The sequence below is a fragment of the Macaca mulatta genome, chromosome 11 (genome assembly GCF_049350105.2).
Source record: "Macaca mulatta isolate MMU2019108-1 chromosome 11, T2T-MMU8v2.0, whole genome shotgun sequence".
Lineage (NCBI taxonomy): Eukaryota > Metazoa > Chordata > Mammalia > Primates > Cercopithecidae > Macaca > Macaca mulatta.
In genome coordinates, this window is record NC_133416.1 from 92952380 (window position 1) to 92961803 (window position 9424).

The window sequence follows — 9424 nt, forward strand, 5'->3', positions numbered from 1 at the left end:
AAACATGAGGAGGTCTGAGATGGAGGCAAGGAACTTTTTGAGTACTAGAGAAAAGTTCACATTTGTTATGCATTAGCAAAAAGGTTGGAGCCATTGTGCCCTTGCCCTAGTGATCTGTGGAACTTCTAACTTTAGAGTGATGATTTAGTGTATCTGGTAGAAGATATTCCTAAGCAGCAAAATGTTCAAGATGTGGCCTTGCTGCTTCTAGCAGCCTGTGTTCATATTTGTGAGCAAAAAAAAGACATAAAACTGGAACTTACATTTGAAAAGGGAAGCAGAGTGTAAAAGTTTGGAAAATTTGTAGCCTGGCCACGTGGTAGGAAAGAAAATCCCATTTTCTGGGGAGAAGTTCAAGCTGGCTGCAGAAATTTGTATAAGTAAAGAGGAGTCAAATATTGCTAGCCAAGATAATGGAGAAGATGCCTCAAAGGCATTTCAGATACCTTCCTGCCATTCCCTTCCATCACAGGTCTGGAAGCCTAGGACAGAAGAATGGTTTTGTGGGCCAGACTCAGGGCCTTGCTGCTCTGTGCAGCCTCAGAACTTGGCACCCTGCGTCAGGGCAACTCTAGCCCCAGTCATGGCTAAAAGGCCCCAAAGTACAGATAGGGCATTGCTTCAGAGGGAGGGTGCAAGCTGTAAGCCTTAGTAGCTTCAGTGCAGTGTTAAGCCTGTGGATGCACATAGTGTAAAAGTTGTGGCATGGGATCCTCCACCTAGATTTCAGAAGATGTCTGGAAAAGCCTAGATTTCCAGGCAGAAGTCTCACAAAGAGGCAGAGCCCTCATGGAGAACCTCTACTAGGGCCATGAAGAGGGGAAATCTGGGGTTGGAGTCCCCACCCAGAGGCCCCACTGGGGCACTTCCTAGTGGAGCTGTGAGAAGAGGGCAACCATCCTACAGATCCCAGAATTGTAGACCCACTGACAGCTTCAACTTTGCACCTAGAATATCCATGGGACTCAATACCAACCCATGAAAGCAGTCACCAGGGCTATACCCTGCAGAGCCACAGGGATGGAGTTTGCCAAGGCTTTGGGAGCTCAACATTTGCATCAGCATGCCCTGGATATAAGACATGGAATCAAAGAAGATCATTTCAGAACTTTAAGATTTAGTGACTGCCTCACTGGGTTTTGGACTTGCATGGGACCTTTGACCCCTTTGTTTTGAGCAATTTCTCCCATTTGAAATGGGAATATTTACTAAATGCTTACATCCCCATTGTATCTTGAAAGTAACTAACTGTTTTGTTTTGTTTTGTTTTTAATTTTATAGGCTCATAGGTGGAAGAGACTTGCTTTGATTCAGATGAGACTTTGGATCTTGGGCTTTTGAGTTAATGTTGGAATGAGTTATGACTTTAGGCGGCTATTGGGAAGGCATGATTGTATTTTGAAGTATGAGAAGTATGAGAAGAACATGAGATTTGGGAGAGGCAAAGGGTGGAATAATGTGGTTTGGATTTGTGTCTCCACCCAAATCTCATGTTAAATTGTAATCCCTAATTGGAGAGGCGCCTGGTGGGAGGTGATTGGATCAAGGGGGTGGATTTCTCTTTGCTATTCTCATGATAAATAATAGCAAATGAGTTCTTAGGAGATCTTGTTTTTTAAAAGAGTGTAACACCTCACACTTGACTCTCCCTCCTGCTTTGGTCGTGTGAAGACGTGCCTGCTTTCCCTTCACCTTCTAGCATGATTGTAAGTTCCTTGAGGCCCTCCTTGCCATGCTTCCTATACAGTCTGCAGAACTGTGAACCAATTAAACCTCTTTATTTTATCAATTGCCTGGTTTCAGGGATTTCTTTATAGCAGTGTGAGAATGAACTAATACAGATATTATGGTAGACACTGATGATACATAGATAAAATAAAATGTGATCTTTGATTTCTTAGAACTTTTCTAACATTTATACTGGGTATGTATAAAATACGTCTTCCTGGTTACAGTGTATGTGGGAATGCACTGTGATTAGAAGATTCCCCTGCTTTGGTAATCAAAGAGAGAAATAGTAAGAATCATCTTTCTTCTGTGCCTAGGGATTAGAATTTTGATTTACTATAGACATACAATGTTCTAGGAATTTCAAAGAAACTTAGCAACAATTAAATGGTATTAAATTATTTGGTTAAAATTACACATTTATTTTCAAAGACAGAATTTTACTCTACTATTAATAATTAAATTCTAGAGTATTTTCTAGTGTTGTGGCATTAAAAAATTATGTGACTACATTATTGTTTATATATCCTTTATTTCCTTATATGTTATAAAGAAAGCAAGCAAACCTTTTTTTCATTATATTTATGCAATGTGAGGTTGATAGGTAATTATTTGTATGGCTTCATAAATATTCTTATCTCCTGTTTTCCCTTTGTTACATGACTTTAAATATAAAAACAAAAATAAAAACTCAAACTATTTGACATTCTAGCAGTTAAAAAAAACTTGAACACAATGCTCCTAATGATTAATAAATGTTAATAGCAATATTTAAAGAATCTTTAAAATTAATGTGACATTTAATACACAGAGTAAATAAGTCATAATAAAAGTATAATTCCTTTATTTCATTAGAATCTAACATACTATTTATCTTAAATTATTTTTGCTTTTACTAACTCCTTAATTTCTCTTGCTTTCTTAAGAATATCATTTTCTATTCTCTAATTCATTATCTTTATTTTATTTATTCTTAAATTTATGAATGATTTAAAACAAAACAAATGTATATACTATGGCCTATATTTAATTAGAATTGCAGTCTAATGACCTATATGCCTCTTACTTTTGTCCAAAGAAATTGGAGAATAGCTTATACCTCATTATTTCACCCTGCCCTACCTGTCATTAATGGCCACTCCTCATGTTTTCATTGCCTTGCTTCAACATGCTGTCTAACTACCCTTATGTAGTCACCTTCCTTTGTATACTCTGATACTTTTTTTTTTTGGATATGGAACCTTGTTCTGACGCCCAGGCTGGATTGCAGTGGCGCAATCTTGGCTAACTGCTACCTCCACCTCCTGGGTTCAAGCAATTCTCCTGTCTCAGCCTCCTAAGTAGCTGGGATTATAAGTGCGTGCCACCTCTCCCAGCTAATTTTTGTATTTTTAGTAGAGACAGGGTTTCACCATCTTTGTCAGGCTTGTCTTGAACTCCTGACCTCGTGATCTGTCCACCTCTGCCTCCCAAAGTGTTGAGATTACAGGCGTGAGCCACCATGCCCGGCCTCCCTGATACACTTACTAAGTTTCCCAAACATTATCCACTTTTCATATTAACCACGTGATGTATTTTTCAGATACCATAAATAATATTTCTAATAATTTTGCAATCCCACCCAAAATGTGTGAGAATTATTAGGAAATTAATATCATTTTGTGCTCATTATGAGCAGCACATTTTTGAAAGCACAATCTTTTATAAAGACACTGAACTGCATCAGATAGTTTTTCTGATAATTATTGTATCCTTAATAAAGTGCAGTTATTCTGCAAGGATAATTACATATAGCAAAAATTCATTAAACTGCGTATAGCAAAAATCCATTAAAAATTATGAAAATTTGTACACAGTGAATTTTCAGTTAATACAATTTATCAAATTGGTATACAAAGTTTATGGAAAGAAGGCAAAGCATGACAAATCTGTCTTTTTATCCCCAAATATTTTAAACATATTCATATACCACGAATGGTATCACACATAGTTGTTTTTTATTATAAGAAAAATAATGTGCTACTTCCTTTGAGAAAAAATCTTTGCCTAGAAATTTCACTAAAGAGATTCTTAATAGAGCTTTCTACCTTTATTTACAGGTCAATAGTTTTAACTCCTCTTCTATTACCCTCTACTCTTTAGCTATGTGGCTTCCTATGCACTTTTATTGCACAATGCTTCGCATTCCTTAAGTAGTTTTTTATAATTTGATATATTGTTTCTCAAACTAGATTAAATAATTTGATGTCATCTTATTTTTTATATAAATCTAGGTTCGATATTGATACTTGTGGGTTGAGATTTGCCTCAGCATCCTTCAATAACAATATACTTATAAAACTGTACTGAAAGAAAAGTATTTTCTTTGATATTGTATTTGATAAGATCCTGAGCCAAGAACATAGAATTCTGGATAAGAGTGGAGTAATTCAAGAATGATGATGATTTACAGCTTTGGTAAATAAGCCCGTCATGTTTAGAGATTGGGAAGGGGCAAAGGTAGGTGAGTTGGGAAAATCACAGCAGGAACAGAGGCTGAGTGTTGTGGCTCCAGCATATACCCCACCACTTTGGGAGGTCAAGGCAGGAGGATTGCTTGAGGCCGGGAGTTTGAGACCAGTCTGGGAAATGTAGTGAGACCTCATGTCTACATTTTTTTTTTTAATTAGCTGGGCAATTGTGTGTGTGCCAGTAGCCCTAGCTACTCAGGCAGCTGAGGAAAAAACATTGCTTAAGTCCAGGAGTTTGAGGTTGCAGAGAGCTATGACTGTACTCCAGTCTGGGCAATAAAGCTATGCCCTTTCTCAAAAAAGAAAAAAGAAAGATAAAAGAAAAGGGAGAGAAGAGGAGAGGAGAGGGGTGGGGAGGGGAGGGGAGGGGAGGGGAGGCGAGGCCAACAGGTTTACATGTGAAAATAATTGAGAGCGGATTTTGATTCTTAAGCTTCGGGTGCCTGAATTACTTTCAAGTGGTAATGACTAATAGGCAGTAGGAAATACAGGTATAGCAAAGAAAGGGAGGGTGATGAAATAGATTTGGTAAAGCCTAATATTTGAAGCCATTAGATTGGATGTAATCCATTGGGACAATATTCAAAGAGGAGGAAGGAAAGAGAGAGAAAGAAAAAGAGAACCAACGGAACAAAAATAGTTCTGGAGGTTGCTTGTAAGACTAGAGTTCAGTTGTTTTAAGGACAGATTAGTAGACATAGACCAAGAGAAGGCACAACTGAGGAACTTAATCAATGGATATAAGACAAAGTAGTATGTAAATATGTTATATAATTTGTAAACAGAGTCTGAAACTCAAGAATTCTGTCTATTAACATAGGAAAAGGAAATTCACAGAAGTTCTGATGGACCACTGAAGCCATTAAGCTCATTTTACAATTACGCCCTAAACTATGAGAAAATTTGAACTCAAGATTCAAAAACCTTAGCTCATAAGCAGACGTGGGTAGGAAATAGGAAACTCAGTCAATAAATGAGCTTAGATAATAGGATCATTAAAATAGTTATTACAGAAACTGTGATTCCCCTAAGAGCTCAGTTAATAAGAAACTCTAATATAAATGCAAAGTAAGAGCCCAACGGAGTGCCTTATAAAATCCCTGCATATCCCCAGTAGTTTCCTTGGTGTCTGGAGTAGGCCTCATCCATAAAACAGAAGTGAATATCATTGAGTCATTTCCCCTGCTACTTCTATGGGAGTGGAAGCCAGGCTTACCCACTGGTAGACATAGGCAGCTTGGAGATTGCAGACCTCTACAAAAGAAGATCAGACCAGGCAGGCTGACCAAAAGAAGAAAGGTAGGGTCTCAGGCTCAGCTCCTTTCAGATTCTGTAATCATACTAGTCTCTCTTCTTCCATGGATAGAAGTGAAAGCAGAGTATGACTTCCACGAAAGTTCCTCCACAAAGAAACATGAGAATTGAGCATAAAGTATTCTGCCCTGAGAGAACACTTAAGGCTTATTGTCATCCTGTTCTTCTTTCAGGAGTTGTTACTGAAGATAATGAAAAACTTCTATCATTTCTCTAGGCTTGTCTTTTAAAAGTTTCCTAGTATAATTTTTCAGAGTAACTATCTGTAATTAAACAATGATTTCCCATTTTTTTGTGCTGCCCTAGAGTAAGACGCTTGCTGTCTTTTACACTAAAGCTAAGAACCAAACCAAAGCAGATGAGATTTTTGATAAGAAGAGGGTAAATATGTGCTACTCTAATAAGTCACTAGAATTTGCCAAAGAACAGGTGAGTATTAGCAAGACAATTGTTCATAAAAGAATTGTTTCATTCTGATAACAGAACAGGATGTTTAATTCTCTTTCTCCTCTCCTGTATCTCAGGAGCATAAAATCTAAAGAAACCGATAAACCTTGTTTTCAACTCAATAGAGAGGAAGAGAGATGTTACCTGAGAACTTAGGATCTGCCCCAGAGAAGAACTGGTCCGGAGATATCCTGTACTGCAAAAGCGGGATATAGTTAGGTCATTTGTATTTGCATCTGCAAAATATTCTTTCACTAGGAAAACTGTTAAATCCATTCCCAATCCTGTATTAATGGTATTTTATTTTGAAGTTTTGTTTGATACAGCACTGTAGCCTTTGTGCTGACACAGTTCTCTTCCTAACTAGAGCTTTGGTGCATCTTTCCCCACACCACTTTGGAGGTGTTCATCTTATCTGTTGCTTTTTCAACAGTCCTCTCAGCAACTGTGTTCATTTCAGATTATAATAGGACAATTGAGTAGAATATCTTTTAAATACAAAAGAACATTGCGAAGAAATATGAAAAATAAAAGTATTGGATTTCAACCCAATGTTCTATATTGATTAACTTTTAGTTTCCAAATGTAGTATTGCATCCAAAATTCTCTGATAAGTTACAGTGGCTGTTAATATTTCCAGAGGATATATCAGATACCTGGGAAATTTTCTCCTGCCAAATTTTGCTGCACTTCATTTTCTAAATTATCAGTTTCATTATTTATACCTTTTTCTCACAGAGTCTTTAAAAATTTTCCTTTTAAAAAGTTGATTTCCTTCTTTGTTAACTTAGAATTTCTCCTCATATTTTAAAAATGTACTTTGCCTTTTGTGTTTTGGTATAACTTTATACCAACCGAGAGTGTCATATTTAGACAAGAAGTTAAAAATTATGCACATTTTATTGTAGGTTGTTGAGAAGTTTGTAGTTAAGTGGAAGAGAATATCAGACATTTATGGTTTTGTATTCTGGATTGTGAGCTCTAAAAAGGAGATAATTAAAATAAAATAAACAGTAGTAGACTAACTTCTAAAGAATTAAAGGAAGTAGGCCAGGTGCAGTGGCTCACACCTGTAATCCCAGCACTTTGGGAGGCCGAGGTGGGCGGATCATGAGGTCAAGAGTTCGAGACGATCCTGGCCAATATGGTGAAACCCTGTCTCTACTAAAAATACAAAAATTAGTCGGGCGTGGTAGTGCGAGCCTGTAGTCCCAGCTACTCAGGAGACTGAGGAAGGAAAATCGCTTGAACCCAGGAGGCAGAGGTTGCAGTGAGCCAAGATCATGCCTCTGCACTCAGCCTGGTGACAGAGCAAGACCCCGTTAAAAAAAAAAAAAAATTAAAGGAAGTAAAAGAAACATGTAAAACTGAATTATCTAGATGCTTTTATTCCACACATATAGATATTAATTATGTTCATTTACTTTTCACTTAATTCAATCTCTGCCTATGATGGTTTCTACGATTTTGGTATGATATCAATGCCTGTGTTAGTTAGGATTTTGGTTGTTTCTATATCAGACCTATCCACGATGGCTAAAACAAATACGATTTTTTTTTCAATTAAAAAGAGTTAGGAAGTAGGCCATTAAGTTTCATGCAGCTGCTTAAGGGAATCATCAGGGACCTAGATTAATACTAGCTTCCTGATCTGCCATCTTTAGCATGTAATTTTGGTCCCTGCTCCACTTCCAGGGAACTTCACTACACTTCAGTAAGAAATAAAGGCCAAAGGCACTGCAGTTATGTCTTTGACTAGACTGCAGTAAACTTCAGTGCAATTATTTTTAACTCTGAGTTTTAGCCAAATAAAAGCACGATTCTTTCAGTAAGTAAATAGTGTACCTGCTATCATACTGCTAGGATAAAAAAATGAGTTACAGATATGACGTGGCACACGCATACATATGTAACAAACCTGCACGTTGTGCACATGTACCCTAGAACTTAAAGTATAATTTTTTTAAAAATGAGTTACAGATATGAGTTATAATTCTAACACTTCATAGTGATTGTAGAGGTCTTCAAAATTCAGAATGCATAATATTTATATAGAAAGTTTATAAAAGAGACATATTTTTAAGTTCTCAAAAACAGATACTCTTATTCAACAGGGCAGAGCATGTTTCAAAATGTTCTGTATGCAACTATCATCATAGCTACAGATGGTTCATGGACCACTTTTTGAGAAATACAGGTAAACTCTGATACAATTTATTGAAGAACCTTTCCATTGATGAGTAAATTTCAAAGATAATTGTTTTTTAATTTATTTGAACTCTATGCTTCAACTTCTTATAATTTTATTCTTAAACTTCCTCTCAATATTTCCCTTCTTTGTTTTTCTTTATTTTTAAAGATGAAACTACCAGTCTGATTGCAAATTTTGCCGTTTCTAAACAAAGTAATTATTAAGTGAACTTCAGTAATTATTTTTCTGTCTTCATTGACTCTTAAGTCATAGTCAGTCTGGAAGCTGTTATGTACTTTTGGGAATATATTCTGAATCTATTACTTTGGGTAAAATTTAATTCAAGTTATATTTGAAGATTGTAGCATATTTAGTGTTTTTCAAGTTTGAGAGTATGAAAGCATCAAGTCCTCAGGGTTGCTAGTGAAAGAAGACCTTGTTTCTGTCTATCTCTTCCCTTTGATTTTGGTACTGATTTTTGTAAATATCTCTTTCAGCTTTCCATTGAATAGAATGTGGTCTACCATAAAGGAAGCAGAGAGGCTAGTAGTCACTATGCAGTTCCTCCCTCATGGCCCTTATTTAGTGACTTTCTGGAGCAAGCTCATGCTAGATTCTGAGAGTTAATTGTCAGCATCTATTCCCAACTCTGTGTTCTATGACATTAGCTTGGCAGTTAGAAATTGGCCACCGAGGGCGGATCACAAGGTCAGGAGATCGAGACCACAGTGAAACCCCGTCTCTACTAAAAATACAAAAAAATTAGCCGGGCGCGGTGGCGGGCGCCTGTAGTCCCAGCTACTCAGGAGGCTGAGGCAGGAGAATGGCGTGAACCCGGGAGGCGGAGCTTGCAGTGAGCCGAGATCGCGCCACTGCACTCCAGCCTGGGCAACAGCGTGAGACTCCGTCTCAAAAAAAAAAAAAAAAAAAAAAAAAGAAATTGGCCACCGCGGGTATATTTTACACCACAGAAATCAAGAACTGCTACAAACCAGGCTTTTGTTTGGTTTTCACTAGCACATCACAGCCTACATTCACCTGTATCATCTTTTGGATATGTAAACAGATAGCTGTGAAAGTCAAATTACCCACCTTCCTCACCTTCAGCCCACTAGGAGTCTTGTTTTGCATGGGCTAAGCCAGAGTGTTGACTGCAGAATTACAATTCTTAGATAAGAAACATCTAAACATAAAATAAAGCACCAAGATGACTTTCATTTCTGTTGTTACAAAT